We start from the raw sequence: 19,456 nt of genomic DNA, 5'->3' as shown, positions 1-19,456 counted from the left end.
AGGGTTCATGTGGTTAATTTGGTTATTTTGCCATTCTTTACTATTTTAAAACATTTAAAAATAGTTCAACTAGCCAATCTACATCGACACGTTGTTAGCTTGTAGATCGGCTATTTGTAATATTTAAAAATGTTTTAAAATAGTAAAGAATGGCAAATAAGTTTAGGGATAAGGGGTAAGGGGCGGCACAAGATAAGGACCATCTCCAAAAAATGTTTTCTCCAAGCTATAATGGATTAGATCAGTGGTTCTCAAACAGTTGGTTTGGTTCAATCATTCTTTGACATCTGAAGTAGGCTATACTGTACAAGAAGTCTACAAAAAATAGAGAATGTAGAAGTATTGTTATTTTGATCAACATTTGCGAGTTATCTCTCCTACGGTACCAACATCAATACAGCATGGATGGATCTCATCCAACGACAACAGAATATCCTACGTTTTGAGTCTGATAGGCTAAATCTCATCAGATGGTGGTTCCGTGGCTCAAATGAAGAATAAATAATGGACCTTGATATGAAAAGGGTTGAAATCCTTTTCCTAAAGTTAATTAATCGGAAACAGGTGCAACTTGTCGACCCATCGAGGCAGTTCCTGTCTCTTTCTATTTCTCTTGAAGCTCCACACAGCCTGCCACAGACGGACCTTTCTGACATCATTAGTTATTCGCTCACAAGAAGACATTAATCATTTATCTATCCTTCTGCCATACTTTAGATGCTGGAGAACAAGGGGGCTTGAAGCAATAGCTTTATGTACACACAGGTTGTTTTTTTTTTACTTTACTTTTTAGACTTTTATTACTAAACATACATTAACCACTTTAGCTCTCTATTTTGGCTATATGGCAGATGTGGGGAATACGGCTGGGGTTGCCATCCCATCTCTTGGCTCATGGCAATGCCTGGACATTGGCTGGACAGGTGTGATCAATTGGCTAATTTGGGTCCTGTCCGGGGCCCATGGGCAGAGACTGACAAAACCAGCTATCCAACAGACTCGACACTGGGCACTGCACTCCCTGTGGTGGTGTGGAATGCATGTGGCGATGTTACGTGGATTACAGCGATACACATGTACATATACACACAGAGACGTGGTGCATTTATTGTAAGATAGCTGAACATACTTTTATGTTTACTTTCCCAAACTCGCTGTAGGCGACTCGGGGTCTATTACGCCACTGAACATCCCATTCACTTCCATTCTAAGGGGAGCGTCTATTTGCAGCTGGAGCTTCTAGACAAATAGAAAGAGACATCTAATTAAGGTTTCACTGTATAAGTAACAGCTGAGGGGAAACTAGACGACAATGGCACAATACGTCTCAGCCTGAAAGCAAAATTACAGTTAGACTATTAATCACTGCGCGAGTAAATAGGTACACATTGTTTATGTTATCCATAACTTCACGAAACTTCATAATCCATAACTTCATGATGCTGATTTACTGAGCTGTTCTGCTTGGCTCTGTACAGCCTTGAGAGACAACACATTTGTCATTTGGGCTAAAAGGATAGCACTTGTTTCAATTGATTGATTGAATGTAACAGTCAGAACAAAAGCACAGGACGGTTCAATACAAGGTCTGCTAAGAGGATTTAAAACTCAATAAAGCATATTGGCTTGTTTCCATTGGGGTCCTTCATTCATATACTCAATTCATTGAAAATATGGCCCTATGTCCTATACCTACACATATCTATTTACAGAGGAGAAAAATGTAAATGGCTGCAATTCATGAGCCCTCTTTTCAATGGCATTCAATGTCTATCTCTACTTGTAGTTTTCTGACAGGTGCTTTGTTGTTTCTTTAAGGACAGTTTTGAAAGAAACCAGTGATTCACATCCTTTAAAACCCATTTTGGGCGGGAACCCCTTTTGGTGTTTTAAGCATTATATTATACTTTAGCTATTGAAAAATAGTTGCGCATGCTTAAAGCTCATACTGGCCAATCAGAATGCCTGTTGCCTGTGATTGGTTAGCTGATTTGCTCGTCTACATATGACGTCCATTCTTCCTTCATTGTCAATGGCGTTTAATGTTTTGATGTTTAATTTATGTCATATTTGGAAGACTTTTACCTAATTTCAAAAACAAATGAGGCATGGACCCCCCCCCCCCACTATATCCCCAAGAAATTCCAACCCTGCATGCTTTTAATATACCCCCATATAAAAATATGTTGTTCCAGGGAAAAGCAAGGTTTTGAGTTAAAAATGTTCACTTTAAAATAGTGGCAGAGCTGGTATACCTTCAGTTCTGTCAGAACCAATACGCCCACTGACATCACCAAGGCGCTGTTTAACATGCAGGGGGTGAACTTTTAAAACTGATTTATGGCCAACAAAAATATACAATTTGTTTTGTTTTACTGTGCAGAAGTATAGTGGGGCAGTGCATGACTAAGTATTTGCTTGTGTACAGTATTTAGGTAGCCTATACTGTACATAATGGAGTTTGTTTTATTAGCAAGCACAACTGTCACTCGGCTTAGCTACAAAGCAATATATTGTTATTTTGACGAGGAAGGAATAAAGTAGATCAGGAGTTGCCAACCTTTTTGGCATGAAGTGCCACATTTAAAATGTCTTGATAGTGTGCCATTATTGTTTTACTTTTGGAAACGATTTTCACTTGAGTATAAACTTTGTTCACCATTGAATCAATCAACTCTGATTGATTCACACCAATATGTATAGCCATTACAGTAAGCATTAAGATCCTTATCAGACCTATAAATGTATCCTTCATTCTTGCTTATTGAAAGATAGGCTACAAGTTTTGTAATTGTAGAAATATTAGACCATAATTGTTGAGCTTTTTAAGCATGTTCGAATCTAATTATTTAACATGTTGCACCACCTATATCCTGTTAAGAGTGCTTCAGATAAAGATTGTAAACAAGTGTAGTGCTTTATGGTGTCATCCACTCACAATTAACAGCTTTTGTATTGAGTTGTAGCCTACTTGAAATGTACTGTAATTCTGCAAACTGTTAATACATAAATCAATCAATCAATCAGATATAACACACGACATTCATATTTTGTTAAGGTTTAGGGGTGCCCCCCTTCCAGGGGCAATTAAGGGGCATAGCTTACCCACTACCCGCCCTCATGTGACCTACCTGCTCATCGCTATGATCCGGTCGGTCAGCAATCATAAACGCTCTGTCCCCATCCCGAGATAGCAACGTTTTTTTTTATATCCATATAGGATTATGGCTCTTCATCATCCAGATTCCAGACACTAGAATGAGTGCATTTTAAAACAGACTACCCTGCAAACTTAGATAGATAACCTATGATATAGATTCATATTGGTGCGCTTAAAGAAACACCCGGGCTGCCATGCAGCCAGCAATAAAATGACCAGTCCAGACTGTCTCTTTCTCTCTCTGCGCAGCACTGAAGTTGGACAGGCGTTTCACCGAACACTGTGACCCAACGAATTATGTAAGCAAACGGTCACGCTGTTTTGAGAAGTTAAATGAGCATGGGATTTCTTCATCATGCACTAGTGCTACGATCGACCGTCCCCTACACAGCGAATTGGAGTCACAGACAGTCACACAACTCCACAGGTTACCCTTGTCGGTGCAACACCGCATCGGCGTGTCCCGTTCCGAGTCCGTGCGCGTCACTCACTTTGATCATGAGCACATTGTTGTGCAGCGGCGTTATGAAATCATATTATGTGATTAATGTCATGATGGCACTCAATCATGACTGCATGGATGGTGACTGCAATGGCAGGAGCTAAATATGGTGTGTTGTGTGAATTACTGTGGTGGAAAAAAGCACTCACATTTAGTATCAATACTAGGCCTACTGCAATAATAGTGAAATGTGTATAAATATAGTACGGCTATTTCTACGTCAAGGATTGGCTTGCTCCTGAAAATAAATAAAATGAAAAAAACCTGTCCCGTACTTCATATAAATAGAATAAAAAAGCGACTGCAGATGAGGAATAAAATAAAATAGGCAGATTTAAGAAATAGATATTCTGACTGTCGAGTGACTTTTTTGTTGTTTGTTTGTTTTTTGTTGTCACAAAGTAAAACCGGAACAGAAGTTCTGTTCCGGTTTTACTTTTTGCGCGCGCACACAACAATCACTCCTATCACACACAGCCTAGTGCCAGGTTGTTTGTTTATTTCTTTCGTGTGCCCAAAATAATAATAATAAAGAGAAGTACAGAACAGATACTACAGAATTAAGTAGTAGCCTACTAGCCTATTAGCCTAAGTAGCGCTGAGGTTGTCGAGGTGTGCGAGTGTAGGCTACCAGGCAGGACTCAGGAGGAGGAAGAGGCATACGAGGACAACAAACGCAGGTAGTAGCATTCACTGTAGCCTATGCCAGGGAAACCCCACAAGAGAAGATTGTTACGGCTCTAGAAGTGATTCTCAACCCGTTCAATTTCAAGGACCCCCAGTTTAGTTTGACATGCATTATAGGCTACGGTCCCGGACCCCCATTTAGTGACATTTCTATCTCTGGGACCCCCAATTTATATTGTAAAATCAATGTTACTTTAACTTGTCTCCATTTCTAGGCTACACTCTAGAGCTGAGTTACAGACCTGTAATGGTCCATTTGGTTCCAAACTATCATTTAGCTGGGGACCCCCTGGAACTGCCTCAGGGACCCCTGGAACCATGTAGTCTGTCAGTGGTTTTCAACCCTTTTCATATCAGATGAGATTTAGCCTTGCAGACCCAGAACTAAGGCATAATGTCCCCATGTTGTGCTGTGCTGTGCTGTGCTGTGCCGTGCCAACTGCGGCTGAAAAATGTTAAATATTGCCAACTCCATTGTGTTCTGAGTACTGAGTTGACGGGCTGCCCGAGACACTTCTAAATAGCCAAAGAACAGAACAGGAATTCATCATTAAGGAGGTAAAAAGGGAAAATAAACATATACAGTAAGGGGGGGGATATTCAGATTTGACTGGGACCAGTTTCGAATTGCAGCCGTCCGTAGGCCTTCTATAAAAAAATCTTTTGAAAATAGCAGATCTGCAAGCTCACAATGCGTGGCATGGCATCTCGCATTGTGAGCTTGTACTTAAGTACCGGTAAATGTTAATTTCCTCCACTGGTGATTGAATGGCCTATGAAATTATTAATCACCTCATTAACTGTTCCATTAGGAACGTTATATATAGTTCAGCTACCTTTTTCACTGTGGAAGGTTGGCATTATGCATGATGCACGACATTAGGCCACGGATATATATATATATATATATATATTAATTAATATCTGGTATGCCATTATGGTAAAACGCTCAATTTAGTTAAATTCAAATCGGACAAGCTCTGATAGTTAAATTATTTGGGGACGCCAACTACCGGAAGGGTCCATTTGGTTCCTACACTATCAGCCATTTTTGGAACTGTTCAAGGACCCCTGGTGGTCCCCCTAACCCTACGTTGATGACCAGTGGTTCTCTCAAGGACCTCCAAATGCATAATAGTATTTGGCCGTGGACCCGCATCTGAAATAATAATAATAATAATAATAATAATAATGTGTTGTGCCCCATGCAGTAACCGCGTTCTATCATCTCAAAGACATCTCCAAAGTCCCGCCCCCTTCTAACTCAGTCTAGACTGGACTATACTGCAACACCCTCTCTTCATTTGGATTCCTGGCAAAAATATTCAGAAGCTGCAATAAATCCAGAACAGCGCTGCCAGGGTCCTAATGAGAGTCTGTAAGCACGACCACATCCTTGTCTCACTGCACTGGCTCCCCTTTTCAGCCAGGATCGACTACGAGGTCCTGCTAATCACTCACACAACTGCATAAACGGACATGCCCCCCTCTAGCTATACAGAAACTAATCAACCCTCCAAAATCACACCTGCGTGAACTGAGCAACTATACATTTATAGTTACTGTACTCTACTGTATTGTATGTAGTGTACTGTGCGGGGGTCACCGGAACATCCAGACCCCCAGGAACGCGCCCCAGGGTGCCGGCCCGGTTCCCGGCGAGCCGCCCGTGTCCGAAACGGTTGAGAAATGACAGATTTACATGTTTCTAAAAGTCACAAGTGCTCATATTGCAGTTTATAATCATCATCTGATTTAATCTCAGATCTTTATAATTTCTCAACCTCATAGACGTAAAGTAGAGCTGTTGATAGTAATTGTCCTGCCCTGACGAGCATCAATATTGAACCTGTCACTCACAATCATACACAATGACAGGATGGGTGGTGATCCACCGGACAGCTAACGTGGTATAGGGCATTAAATTTGATTATTCGATTTTTCGACTAGCAAAACGGTAGTTTTGCTTTTCTACAGCAGACATGCAGCCGTGAGCTCTGTTGTTTTGTTGGTAGTTCTCCAACTTAAGTACTAATCCATTCCTGGCTGATTGTTTTCATATCATATACATACTAGTATGTAAAACTGAAAAAGTACAACAATCACGGCACTCCATCTTTAAATGAGATGATGCAAGCTACAGTATACTATGTCTGTCTTGAACAAAGTTTGATCAAGATGTAGCTTGCATCAGTTCTCCAAGTTCTGTCCTCCACTTGTTCCTGACCTTTCTCTTAAAAAGAAAGAAAGAAAAATCCTTCTAACCGTCCTTCTTTCCTACAGCTGTTGTCTGCACTGTTTCTTTCAGTGCTGGAAAGTAACTAAGTACATTTACAGTGCGTAACTGCTGTACTTTTTGACCTGAGATCAGATTAAAAAAATGTTTTCTACATCCTGACAGTTTTCTGAAAAAGCTACGTTTCTATGTCAGTCAAAAATAGCAGACCTACTGTACAAGCTCGTAGATCTGCTATTTTTCAATAGCTAAAGCATAACATAATTCTAACACCAAAAGGGGTTACAATTTTGAGGTATTTGCATTTTGCACTTTACTTGGTTGTCTCTAATTTTCAATACTTTTACTTATCTACTCCACTACATCTCAGATCCAAATGTTGTACTTATATATGCATATTATATATGTTGCACTAAATCTTTTTGAAAACTTTACTTACTAGTTACTTTTAGATTCGGATTAATATTACAATGCAAAGCAATTAACCACTTCAGCCCTTTATAGATTTCGGCCATTTGAAAATAGCCGATCTACAAGCTCACAATGTGTCGCAATACGCATGCATTGTGAGCTGATAGATCAGATTTTTTCAAATGATTTATTTTTAATACATCTGAAGACTTGAAATGGCACATTCTGCGACGATTACCTTTACTTCTAGTACTTTGAGTACATTTTGATTACTTTTGTATATTTTACTCAAGTACTTTTTGAATTCCGGACTTTTACTTGTAACAGAGTAGTTGTATTTTTTGCAGATACTTTTTTTACTAAAGTAAAAAGTTTGAGTACTGTTTCCACCACCGCTGTTTTCGTGAGGTCACTGTTGCATCAGCGGACCAGACTATTATGCTCCCTATATGCCATTACCTTTTTAGACTTTTACTTGTACCAGAGTGCTTTTCCCACCAATGCTTTTGTTTGTAAGTAATGCTGAAGTCTTGCCTTTTCTCTCTCTTATGTTTGCAGTGAAACCGACCGTTGTCGATGTGGGCATTTATGTCAACAGCATCGGCCCTGTGTTGTCAATCGATATGGTGAGTTTGTAGACCTTTTTTATGTACAGTAAGTGCTACCGTATTGTCCCCCCCCCCCCCGCCCTCTTCTCTCCAGCTGTGTTTCTCTATCATTGGCCTCTGTACACATGCACACATGCACTCAGGCATTGAGGATAGCGTTTATGATACTATCGGATGTATAGGCTAGTCAATTACCCTTTAAAATGTTTTCGTGAGCTCACTGTTGCATCAGCGGACCAGACTATTATGGAACCCTACGAGACTGTTGCATCAGCGGACCAGACTATTATGGAACCCTACGAGACTGTTGCATCAGCGGACCAGACTATTATGGAACCGCGGCTTCAATTCTCCTGAGCTCATTATCAAGCCTATATATACACTTAATAGTCCGTCACACAACAAAGAAATTACTTATTTCCAACCTGTCACATCGTGTTAGTTTATTTCCGGTGAGTAACTCTGTCCTAATGACATCCGTTTGAGCTAATGTCTCGTCATTAGTGACCCAGGAACCGACGCTTATCGTACTGTTGTTTGTTGCAGTCCACAAATTACTCGGGGATATAAATGCTCAAAATAAGGTTGCTAAGATTCTATGAATTCATTCAATTGTAAGCCCTTGTGTTTTCCTTGCTTACTGTACATTGCTCCGGATTAAGAAACGTCTGCTAAATGCCTGAATTGTACTTCTGATTCAGATTCACCGTATTGTCACTTAGATGACTGTATTCAGTATCAGATTCACCGTATTGTCACTTAGATGACTGTATTCAGTATCAGATTCACCGTATTGTCACTTAGATGACTGTATTCAGTATCAGATTCACCGTATTGTCACTTAGATGACTGTATTCAGTATCAGATTCACCGTATTGTCACTTAGATGACTGTATTCAGTATCAGATTCACCGTATTGTCACTTAGATGACTGTATTCAGTATCAGATTCACCGTATTGTCACTTAGATGACTGTATTCAGTATCAGATCCACCGTATTGTCACTTAGATGACTGTATTCAGTATCAGATTCACCGTATTGTCACTTAGATGACTGTATTCAGAATCAGATTCACCGTATTGTCACTGAGATGACTGTATTCAGAATCAGATTCACCGTATTGTCACTCAGATGACTGTATTCAGTATCATATTCACCGTATTGTCACTCAGATGACTGTATTCAGTATCATATTCACCGTATTGTCACTTAGATGACTGTATTCAGTATCATATTCACCGTATTGTCACTTAGATGACTGTATTCAGTATCATATTCACCGTATTGTCACTTAGATGACTGTATTCAGTATCATATTCACCGTATTGTCACTTAGATGACTGTATTCAGTATCATATTCACCGTATTGTCACTCAGATGACTGTATTCAGTATCATATTCACCGTATTGTCACTTAGATGACTGTATTCAGTATCAGATTCACCGTATTGTCACTTAGATGACTGTATTCAGTATCAGATTCACCGTATTGTCACTTAGATGACTGTATTCAGTATCAGATTCACCGTATTGTCACTTAGATGACTGTATTCAGTATCAGATTCACCGTATTGTCACTTTAGATGCACGGTTTAGAATAGGTATAGGCCTCTATACTGTACATACATAAGGAAAGACTAACGCTCACAAAAAACATGATACAATATCTAAAACCACTTCAATAGACAATAAAACAGGGCAACATATTATTATAATATCAGCCAAACAGTGCATAGTGCAGGGTACAGAAGGTTATTGCACATTAACTTGTCACTTTGCATTTAAAATCCTGAGAGTGGCAGAGCCTGTGGGAAGAAGAAACTGTGTCCCTCTGTCTTTTGTTGGTGTGGGTTTCAATTGTCTTCAGGGATTTATCTGAGGCAGCACTGTGTGTACTGTAGACTAGCCCATTCTTGGCGGGAACCCCTTTTGGTTATACTTTAGCTATTGAAAAGAATAGCAGATCTACAAGCTCATAGCGCGCCACCGAGTGGCGCGCTACGAGCTTGTAGGTCTGCTATTTCTAAAAAAGTCGTGAAAATGTGGCACAAATCTTTGAATATATATTTCAGAGCGAACATTTTTAACTAAAATATTGGCTTCTCGGGGGTCCCTGGAACTACATATTTTGAGATGGGGGGGCCGTGGCCCAATAGAGATAATTCTGGGGGTCCTTGACATGAAAAAGGTTGAGCACCACTGACATAGAAACATGGGTTTTTCAGATTTTTTTTGGATTTAGAAGCCTTTTTCTTTTAAATCGACCTCAGTCCAAAATGGGCTAGAGAGGTCCTCCAGACCCAGCTCATTCTCTCTGCAGTGCGGACGACCCTCCTTATGGCCTTGTGGTTCTTGTCCGTACAGCGGCCATTATACCAGGGGTGTGAATCTGCCTTTTCAATTCAATTTGTTTCAATTCAATTCAATTCAATTCAATTTAGCTTAATATTGGGCTTGGCATGAAAAAACCGTGGCAATAAAGCATTTGGCATGGTTTACATTGCCGTTTACATTGCCAAAGCAAGTGTCACAAAAATATAGTAAATACAGTTGAAAATGGGGAAAGTGTAATACAGTCGGAGAGGTTACAGCATTTTGTAAATAGAGCTACTGGTATGTCACATTGCGTCGTTATATACATATTTATAAAGGGTATAAAGCTTTTTTGAAACAAATGGCAGCACTTGTTTTGCAGTCACTTTGGGATAAATGGCATTCAATACTTTTACTTATCTACTCCACTACATCTCAGATCCAAATGTTGTGCTTATATGCATATTATATATGTTGCACTACATTTTTTTGAAAACTTTACTTACTAGTTACTTTTAGATTCGGATTAATATTACAATACAAAGCAATTAACCACTCCAGCCCTTTATAGATTTCGGCCATTTGAAAATAGCCGATGTACAAGCTCACAATGTGATACTTTTACTAAAGTAAAAACTTTGAGTACTGTTTCCACCACCGCTGTTTTCGTGAGCTCACTGTTGCATCAGCGGACCAGACTATTATGCTCCCTATATGCCATTACCTTTTTAGACTTTTACTTTTACCAGAGTGCTTTTACCACCAATGCTTTTGTTTGTAAGTAATGCTGAAGTCTTGCCTTTTCTCTCTCTTATGTTTGCAGTGAAACCGACCGTTGTCGATGTGGGCATTTATGTCAACGGCATCGGCCCTGTGTCGTCAATCGATATGGTGAGTTTGTAGACCTTTTTTATGTACAGTAAGTGCTACCGTATTGTGTCCCCCCCCCCCCCCTCTTCTCTCCAGCTGTGTTTCTCTATCATTGGCCTCTGTACACATGCACCTGCACTCAGGCATTGAGGATAGCGTTTATGATACTATACTATCGGATGTATAGGCTAGTCAATTACCCTTTAAAATGTTTCCGTGAGCTCACTGTTGCATCAGCGGACCAGACTATTATGGAACCCTACGAGACTGTTGCATCAGCGGACCAGACTATTATGGAACCCTACGAGACTGTTGCATCAGCGGACCAGACTATTATGGAACCCTACGAGACTGTTGCATCAGCGGACCAGACTATTATGGAACCCTACGAGACTGTTGCATCAGCGGACCAGACTATTATGGAACCCTACGAGACTGTTGCATCAGTGGACCAGACTATTATGGAACCCTACGAGACTGTTGCATCAGCGGACCAGACTATTATGGAACCGCGGCTTCAATTCTCCTGAGCTCAATATCAAGCCTATATACACTTAATAGTCCGTCACACAACAAAGAAATTACTTATTTCCAACCTGTCACATCGTGTTAGTTTATTCCGGCGAGTAACTCTGTCCTAATGACATCCGTTTGAGCTAATGTCTCGTCATTAGTGACCCAGGAACCGACGCTTATCGTACTGTTGTTTGTTGCAGTCCACAGATTACTCGGGGATATAAATGCTCAAAATAAGGTTGCTAAGATTCTATGAATTCATTCAATTGTAAGCCCTTGTGTTTTCCTTGCTTACTGTACTTTGCTCCGGATTAAGAAACGTCTGCTAAATGCCTGAATTGTACTTCTGATTCAGATTCACCGTATTGTCACTTAGATGACTGTATTCAGTATCAGATTCACCATATTGTCACTTAGATGACTGTATTCAGTATCAGATTCACCGTATTGTCACTTAGATGACTGTATTCAGTATCATATTCACCGTATTGTCACTTAGATGACTGTATTCAGTATCAGATTCACCGTATTGTCACTTAGATGACTGTATTCAGAATCAGATTCACCGTATTGTCACTTTGATGACTGTATTCAGAATCAGATTCACTGTATTGTCACTTAGATGACTGTATTCAGTATCAGATTCACCGTCTTGTCACTTTAGATGCACGGTTTAGAATAGGTATAGGCCTATACTGTACATACATAAGGAAAGACTAACGCTCACAAAAAACATGATCACAAGAAACATGATAAAATATCTAAAACCACTTCAATAGACAATAAAACAGCGCAATATATTATTATAATATCAGCCAAACAGTGCATATAGTGCAGGGTACAGAAGGTTATTGCACATTAACTTGTCACTTTGCATTTAAAATCCTGAGAGTGGCAGAGCCTGTGGGAAGAAGAAACTGTGTCCCTCTGTCTTTTGTTGGTGTGGGTTTCAATTGTCTTCAGGGATTTATCTGAGACAGCACTGTGTGTACTGTAGACTAGCCCATTCTTGGCGGGAACCCCTTTTGGTTATACTTTAGCTATTGAAAAGAATAGCAGATCTACAAGCTCGTAGCGCGCCACCGAGTGGCGCGCTACGAGCTTGTAGGTCTGCTATTTCTGAAAAGTCGTGAAAATGTGTCACAAATCTTTGAATATATATTTCAGAGCGAACATTTTTAACTAAAATATTGGCTTCTCGGGGATTCCTGGAACTACATATTTTGAGATGGGGGGGGCCGTGTCCCAATAGAGATAATTCTGGGGGTCCTTGACATGAAAAAGGTTGAGCACCACTGACATAGAAACATGGGTTTTTCAGAAAAATGTTGGATTTAGAAGCCTTTTTTTAAAAAATCGACCTCAGTCCAGAATGGGCTAGAGAGGTCCTCCAGACCCAGCTCATTCTCTCTGCAGTGCGGACGACCCTCCTTATGGCCTTGTGGTTCTTGTCCGTACAGCGGCCATTATACCAGGGGTGTGAATCTGCCTTTTCAATTCAATTTGTTTAAATTCAATTCAATTTAGCTTAATATTGGCATGAAAAAACCGTGGCAATAAAGCATTTGGCATGGTTTACATTGCCGTTTACATTGCCAAAGCAAGTGTCACAAAAATATAATAAATACAGTTGAAAATGGGGAAAGTGTAATACAGTCGGAGGGGTTACAGCATTTTGTAAATAGAGCTATGTCACATTGCGTCGTTATATACATATTTATAAAGGGTATAAAGCTTTTTTGAAACAAATGGCAGCACTTGTTTTGCAGTCACTTTGGGACAAATGGCATAATTTGTATACAAAAAACCCTCAGATTTAAGATGTGTTTAAAGGTAGCAGCTCTGTTTACATGGTGCAGTATGTCTAGCGGTCTACTTGGTACAGATAGTAGTCCTTAGGGTGGTTGTATTCCATTGGCTAACCTTCTTTTGTCGTTCTTTTGCCCATTGTTGTACTTCTCCCAAAGTGTGGGAGTTTTTTGTCGTTGGTCATAGTTTCAAACTCACTCTGGGTGTGTGTTTTCTGTGGGAAGTATGTGTTTCTGATGTCTTGCAGGTGGTTAGAAAGTGTAGCTCTGTTTCCACCACATTTTGTGTGCAGTGGGTGCATAGTATGTCTTCCCTTGGGAGAAGCGGGGTCTGTTTGTGGCGACCTTTGCCTGTCACGAGGCTCTCTATTTTGCCTCTGTAGAAGTCTCTGTTGATGTTTGGTCTCAGCTCTGCCTGTGTAGAAGTCCCTGTTGATGTTTGGTCTCAGCTCTGCCTGTGTAGAAGTCCCTGTTGATGTTTGGTCTCGGCTCTGCCTGTGTAGAAGTCCCTGTTGATGTTTGGTCTCGGCTCTCAGGCCGAATTGCTTCACTTGCTTTTATTGTCAAACTAAAAGTGTCCGTCTGTCTTTATGCATTCAGCCCACCTGTACAGTAACCACGCCTATAGCCAGTACTGACAAGCTTCATCAGAGAACATCAGGCTTTTGAAGGCTTTGAAGTTGAATGAGCACCTTGATCAAGGGAGCTTAAGCGATATTTTCAGGCACCATTACACACAGTAAAATCCTCAGTGGTTCTTTGGACTAGAGAGAGAGAGAGAGAGAGAGAGAGAGAGAGTGTGTGAGCATATGTGAGCCAAATGGACCCTAACTCGTTTGTACCTCTCAGAGTGAACATAATCTGGACCCAGCGGGTGCATTTGGTTCCATTTGTTTGCTCTCAGAATTAAATGAACAAAGAGGAAGGTATTTCATTCTGCTATTGTACCCACCCAGATGTTTATCCAATTGCACCAACACGACAGCATTTCTGCCTAATTTATTGTGACCGCCAGGTCGCACTTACTATGAAAACGAGCAGTAACGCATCACGCTCAACACATCACACTCTTCATGTAATGCTGCACACACACAGCACACGGGCGACACGTGTTTTGCCCCTACACACACGCGCGCATGCACGCACACGCAGTGTCCTGTCCTTTAACAAAGTACGGGTCTACATTGCAGGATTACTTCAGGAAAACCCGCAAGTAGTTTTTCCACCACTGCTGCTCACCAAGTGTCTTCTGTGCAGTGTTGCTTTTGGCAGCAGATTTCTATTTTAGTTTCTTGAATAGTTTTCATTTAGTTTCAGTCACCTGGAATGTTTTAGTGTTTAGTCTAGTTTTAGTCAACTAAATCTACAGTTGATTTAGTCGACTAAAATGTATTTTCACAGGGCTTGATGCCGTATAATGACTGATTTTACACTTGCTGAAAATAGCAGATCAACATTGTTTAACGCGTGTAATGAAAAAGGTAGAATGTATTCTTTAACACACACAGCTGTTGGTTTGTAGTTTGAGATATATTACTTAAGATAAGTACCCCTGTACCCCGGTTTATAGTTTGAGATATATTACTTAAGATAAGTACCCCTGGGGTGCCTTGAAGCATTATAACAAAGACTTTGTTTTTACAGGCCCAATTGTAAACTAACTCTACGCAGTTTACTCTTTCTATGCAGTCACCACAGTTTGCATGTCCCAACTCACACCTTCTGTGTGTCAGCCAGTGTACCTATAGCTGACAATAAGTTGATGTACATGTACAGATGTCCAGATCTGTCCAGATCTGATTCATCAAAGCCTTTATGACCAAAGTCATTAAGTACCAGCCGCTCCTCCAGACCATCATAGAACTTTAGGCTACTTGTGTTTATCTTTGGCAGCCTAGGACACGTATACACAGTTTGGTTGTAAGAGGCTTCCAACAACTCGGGATGCCAAAAAAAGCAGCTAAATGGCTTGCGGAATTCTGTGCAATCTCTGCCACTATCGGTAGCCGCCAAATATGGCGAAGACGCTGTTACTTCTCCCCCTGAAGAAGGGTGTGTGTGGGTATTTGTCCGGGATTTGCTGATTGCACTCTGTACAGCACCTTGTAAATATTTGTGTCCTTGTATTGCATCTCTTATGTGGACATTATGATAAATGATTAAAATGTGTGTTGTCTAACATGTGCGGTAGTTGTAGAGTATACGTGCGGCGGGGCTTCAGTCGATTGTCACTCTGCTGTCGGATGTTTCTACGTCACTTAAGGGAGGAAGACCTGCCTTTGATGTGCCACGGTGACATGTCCAAATAGGCCTGAATAACTGAGTGCAGTTTGCTATAGCATATACATCGGGGCTTCTCGAAGGTGTAGCAGGATACTTGGGATTTATCAGGATTCAGGATGTCAGTTCAGTTTAACTACTTACTACACTAGTTTAGGTCAGTTGAGTATACACAACTAAAAACATCCAAACTAAATGTTTTCTTCACCTGACAAAGTTGTGCGCATGCTTACCAACCAGTTCGTAAACGCAAGCCCCGTTATTCATACACGTCTGCATTAAACCTCCACACTTCATTTCACAGTTATGGGTTTGTGAATTGTGTCACTTTATAGATGATAGATTAGCATGTGCCTTGTGGAAATCATGTCCTTGAATGAGGGCGACACTGAACCTACAACTGTGATACAGACATTTCCTTGGCTTATCGTCGATGTTAATAAGACTTAGCTTGAAAAGTAGTCCCGTCACCTTTAATCACCACCCAGGATGTCCTACACGGACAAAGCTATATTTAGTCAAATGCAATTAGCAATGAACTTCAGTCCAAAAGAGGATATCCATGTGCTGTGCTCCTAGAAGAGGATTGATGGCACAAAATGTGCTTTTCAGGATAGTTGGTATTTTAAGTTCTCTTATAATACATCAAACGTTTCTATATTTGAGATGTAAAATGATTGTGTGTTGAAGGTGTTGTCACATACTGTAACTTCTTCTAAAAAAATCACACCCGTGTGAAGTGAGGGGCGCTCTTATCGTCTTATCATGGGCGCTCATATCATCGTACCCCTTGAATTGCTCCTGATGTGCTGGTTGGTGCCTTGCATGGTTTCCGCCGCCATTGGTGTATGAATGTGAATGGGTGAATGTAATACTGTAAATAATAATGTAAAGGTACATAATGCACAATCTATGCCTAGGCGCATCATCATGACATAACATGTTGATTTGCTCAGACACATATGACGTAAATTCTCCTTACATTGTAAGGGCAAATGTGACACAAGTTATGACAAAAAGCAGGAGGGGCTAGCGCGCCCCTCAAAAATAGGGATCTCCATCCCTGATGATGTGACGTGACCTGATGTCAAATGAAGGTTATAGTAAATGTGACTTGTCAACAAAATACCGGTAACTACTAACTAGCATCAATGAAATTAATTATGTGACTGACAACAAGAGCTAAGCTTCTGTGTGGAGTTTGCATGTTCTCCCCGTGTCCCCCAGGGTAGGTACCCTCACAAAAAACATGCAGTAATCCTGGTCACTAAACTGCCTCCCCCTGGCCAGCCGGGGCGCCTGATGGAGGGGAAAGGAACTGGTTGGAATAACGTGTTCCTTCCACGCTCTACGTCCAACCAGGGGAACTCCCCCCTGTCAGGTGTAAAGGAGCAACTTGGACAATCAGGCATGAAGGAAGCATGAGTTCAAGTCCGTTGCTCTCCCCTTGTGCCCCATATATGGGGACTAGGTTGGTGGAGGGTGTTTAGAGCCCAGGATCACATTAGATGATTGACACAGCGGTGAAAAATGGGTTACAAAATTGTGGGATAAAAAATATATATTTAAAAAAAACAAGAGCCAAGGGAGAGTGTATTCCACAGCTTGGGAGCCAGGGGAGATGTGTCTACAATGCCTGGGGAAGGGTCTAATGCGTGTGGGGAATATATAGTCAGGGCATGCAGGGAAGAGTCTAGGATGTGTGGAAACAGTCACTAAGCGCTTTAATCACCAAATGATATACAAAAACGGATCACAGAAAGAAAAAAATGAAACTTTATTATTTTTTTTAAATACTTATACCAACACTTTAAAATGAAAACCTAGTTAATTACTCACAACTAATATAGATCTGCACATTGCAAATAAATCAATTGAAAATAGTTACCGAGCTCTATCATCCCCCCCTTCTGCAACATACACAAACAAAAGTTTTAAAAATTGCCTATACTTATGCCTTGTTGCGGTTGTTTTTTGCTGCTGCTGAAATAATACCATAAACTACACAATTCCCTTGTAAACTACACTTGTAATTTATAAGAACTGAATAAATAATTGCACATTGTACCCCATTATTGCATCAGTTGCAGTTTATAAGCTTGCTTCAGAGTTGGAGACCCAGTTGTATATGCACAAAATGTAAAATAAGTTTTTTTCAAACACAAAGATATCTGTGTTGAAACCACATCATCCTCACCAACAGCTCGAATATTCCTGCCTCACGATCAATGAATCATCTATAAATGATTGATCAAAAAGACGGCCCCAAGAGAAAGAAAAAAATGTTCCAAAAAGCTAATTCAAAACCAGCAAACTAAAACACAATGTATAGTTTCAACTTATTCATATGACAGACATTCCAATAAAGCACAAGCTATGACAACTTTTTCTTTTCTTAGAAAGAATCAAAACGGATGATTCCAAAGTTATATGCGCTATACTTGCATTTCCATCAATCAAAATGTACTGTAAGAATTATTGCAGAGTAATCATTGACTATGTTCAGTATTTGTTAATGCAGCATTTGGTCCATTTACATAATCACATCTCTATTATCAAAGCGTTAAAAGACCCAAAGTTAAATTTACCATAAGCTACTGAATGAAGGAAATAACATAATAATTCTTTTTTTACTCATTCAGTCTAATATCATTGGACTAAAAATGAACAAACTGAGTAACACGTATGCCGAGAAATGAACGCATGCTGTGTTTAAAAAATGAGTTGTGATAGATTGAACCACGGACAGACAAAAACATTCAACAGCTGCTTGTACTGTATTGTGGCGTTCACACGAGGCATGAGATGCAAAGATGCAAACGATCACAGCATATCTGTTGCTCACACGGTCGTTGACGCCGTCACACGAGTGTCCGTAGTGACGTGTGGGGGCGGAGGCGTGGCGGCTGGCAGGGGAGATTGAGGAAAAAACAACAGCAATCCAGCATGGAGTCTCAACTGCGAGCGCTTTTGGACCTACAGTAGCAGGCATTATTTATAATGCATTGGAAACAAATGGAAGAAGATGTTGTCAGCCACAACAGGGTGAACAAAGCTGGGAGGGGGGGGATAATAAAATAAAATTGCCGCTACGGTTTTGCCGCTGCAGTTATAGCTTCGTAGCTTTGAATCTGGAAGTTGAACCCAGCTCAGTTTCAATTTGTGCAGCTTTTTGTATCTTTTGCAGCAGCAGCTATACGAACGTCGGATTTGCTGCGTCGCTGGCTTCCATTGACAATGAATAGGTATAGCCCGTGAGTGTCTTTGCATCTGGCCGTGTGTGTGAACGCACCATTAATGCGTTTCTAGACTGAACAAAGTGTGTGAAGGGCACCATTAATGCGTCTCTAAACTGGAGGCGAGAAGCGGAAGACGATTCGAAGACCGTCCAGTGTAATAGTCTTTTAATGTGAGGGATGTTCGCGAGACTAAATCAGGCCAAAGAAAAACGTCTCTCATGCTTATACCTCTCAAAATAAATACATCACGCCGACAACAAACAAAGCCTATAAGTGTTAATAATATAATAATAATAATAATAAACAAAATCCATATGTGCATCACCATACCATAAATAAATATATATCACGTCTTTGCTATTACACAAAGCAAGCAAAAAAAACAAAAACATAAAACATTATCATCCAACGTGTCCTCTTTTTTTTTTTTTAAACAAGTCGCGACAATAAAAAGACATTCAAACCTAAAGCGTCAAATCAGTCGTATATGATGTAACAAAAATAAATCAAAGCGTAACAGAACAATGACGGATGAACAATCGTGAATAGGAGACTGAGCGGACATGTCCAACTAATAGCCTGGCATTAGCCCCGACTGAGATTTTTCCGATTTCTCATCCTCGGCTCCCTGTATGGGCCGAAGTCCAGACTGATGTCGCGCGCACACACGTTCACGATCAGTCATGGCTAATGCCAGGCTTTAATGTCCAACCAGATCCCCTTGGGTTCCCCCCTACGAACCCCTGAACATTCCATAGCCCTCCCTCCCCCTCCAAAAACTTAAATAAAGCCCCTCTGCTTGGCTCTGTCCAAACATTTATATAG

Source organism: Protomyctophum bolini, assembly GCF_963924005.1.
Source record: "Protomyctophum bolini genome assembly, chromosome: 24".
Classification (NCBI taxonomy): Eukaryota; Metazoa; Chordata; class Actinopteri; order Myctophiformes; family Myctophidae; genus Protomyctophum; species Protomyctophum bolini.
This window is presented reverse-complemented; position numbering follows the sequence as displayed.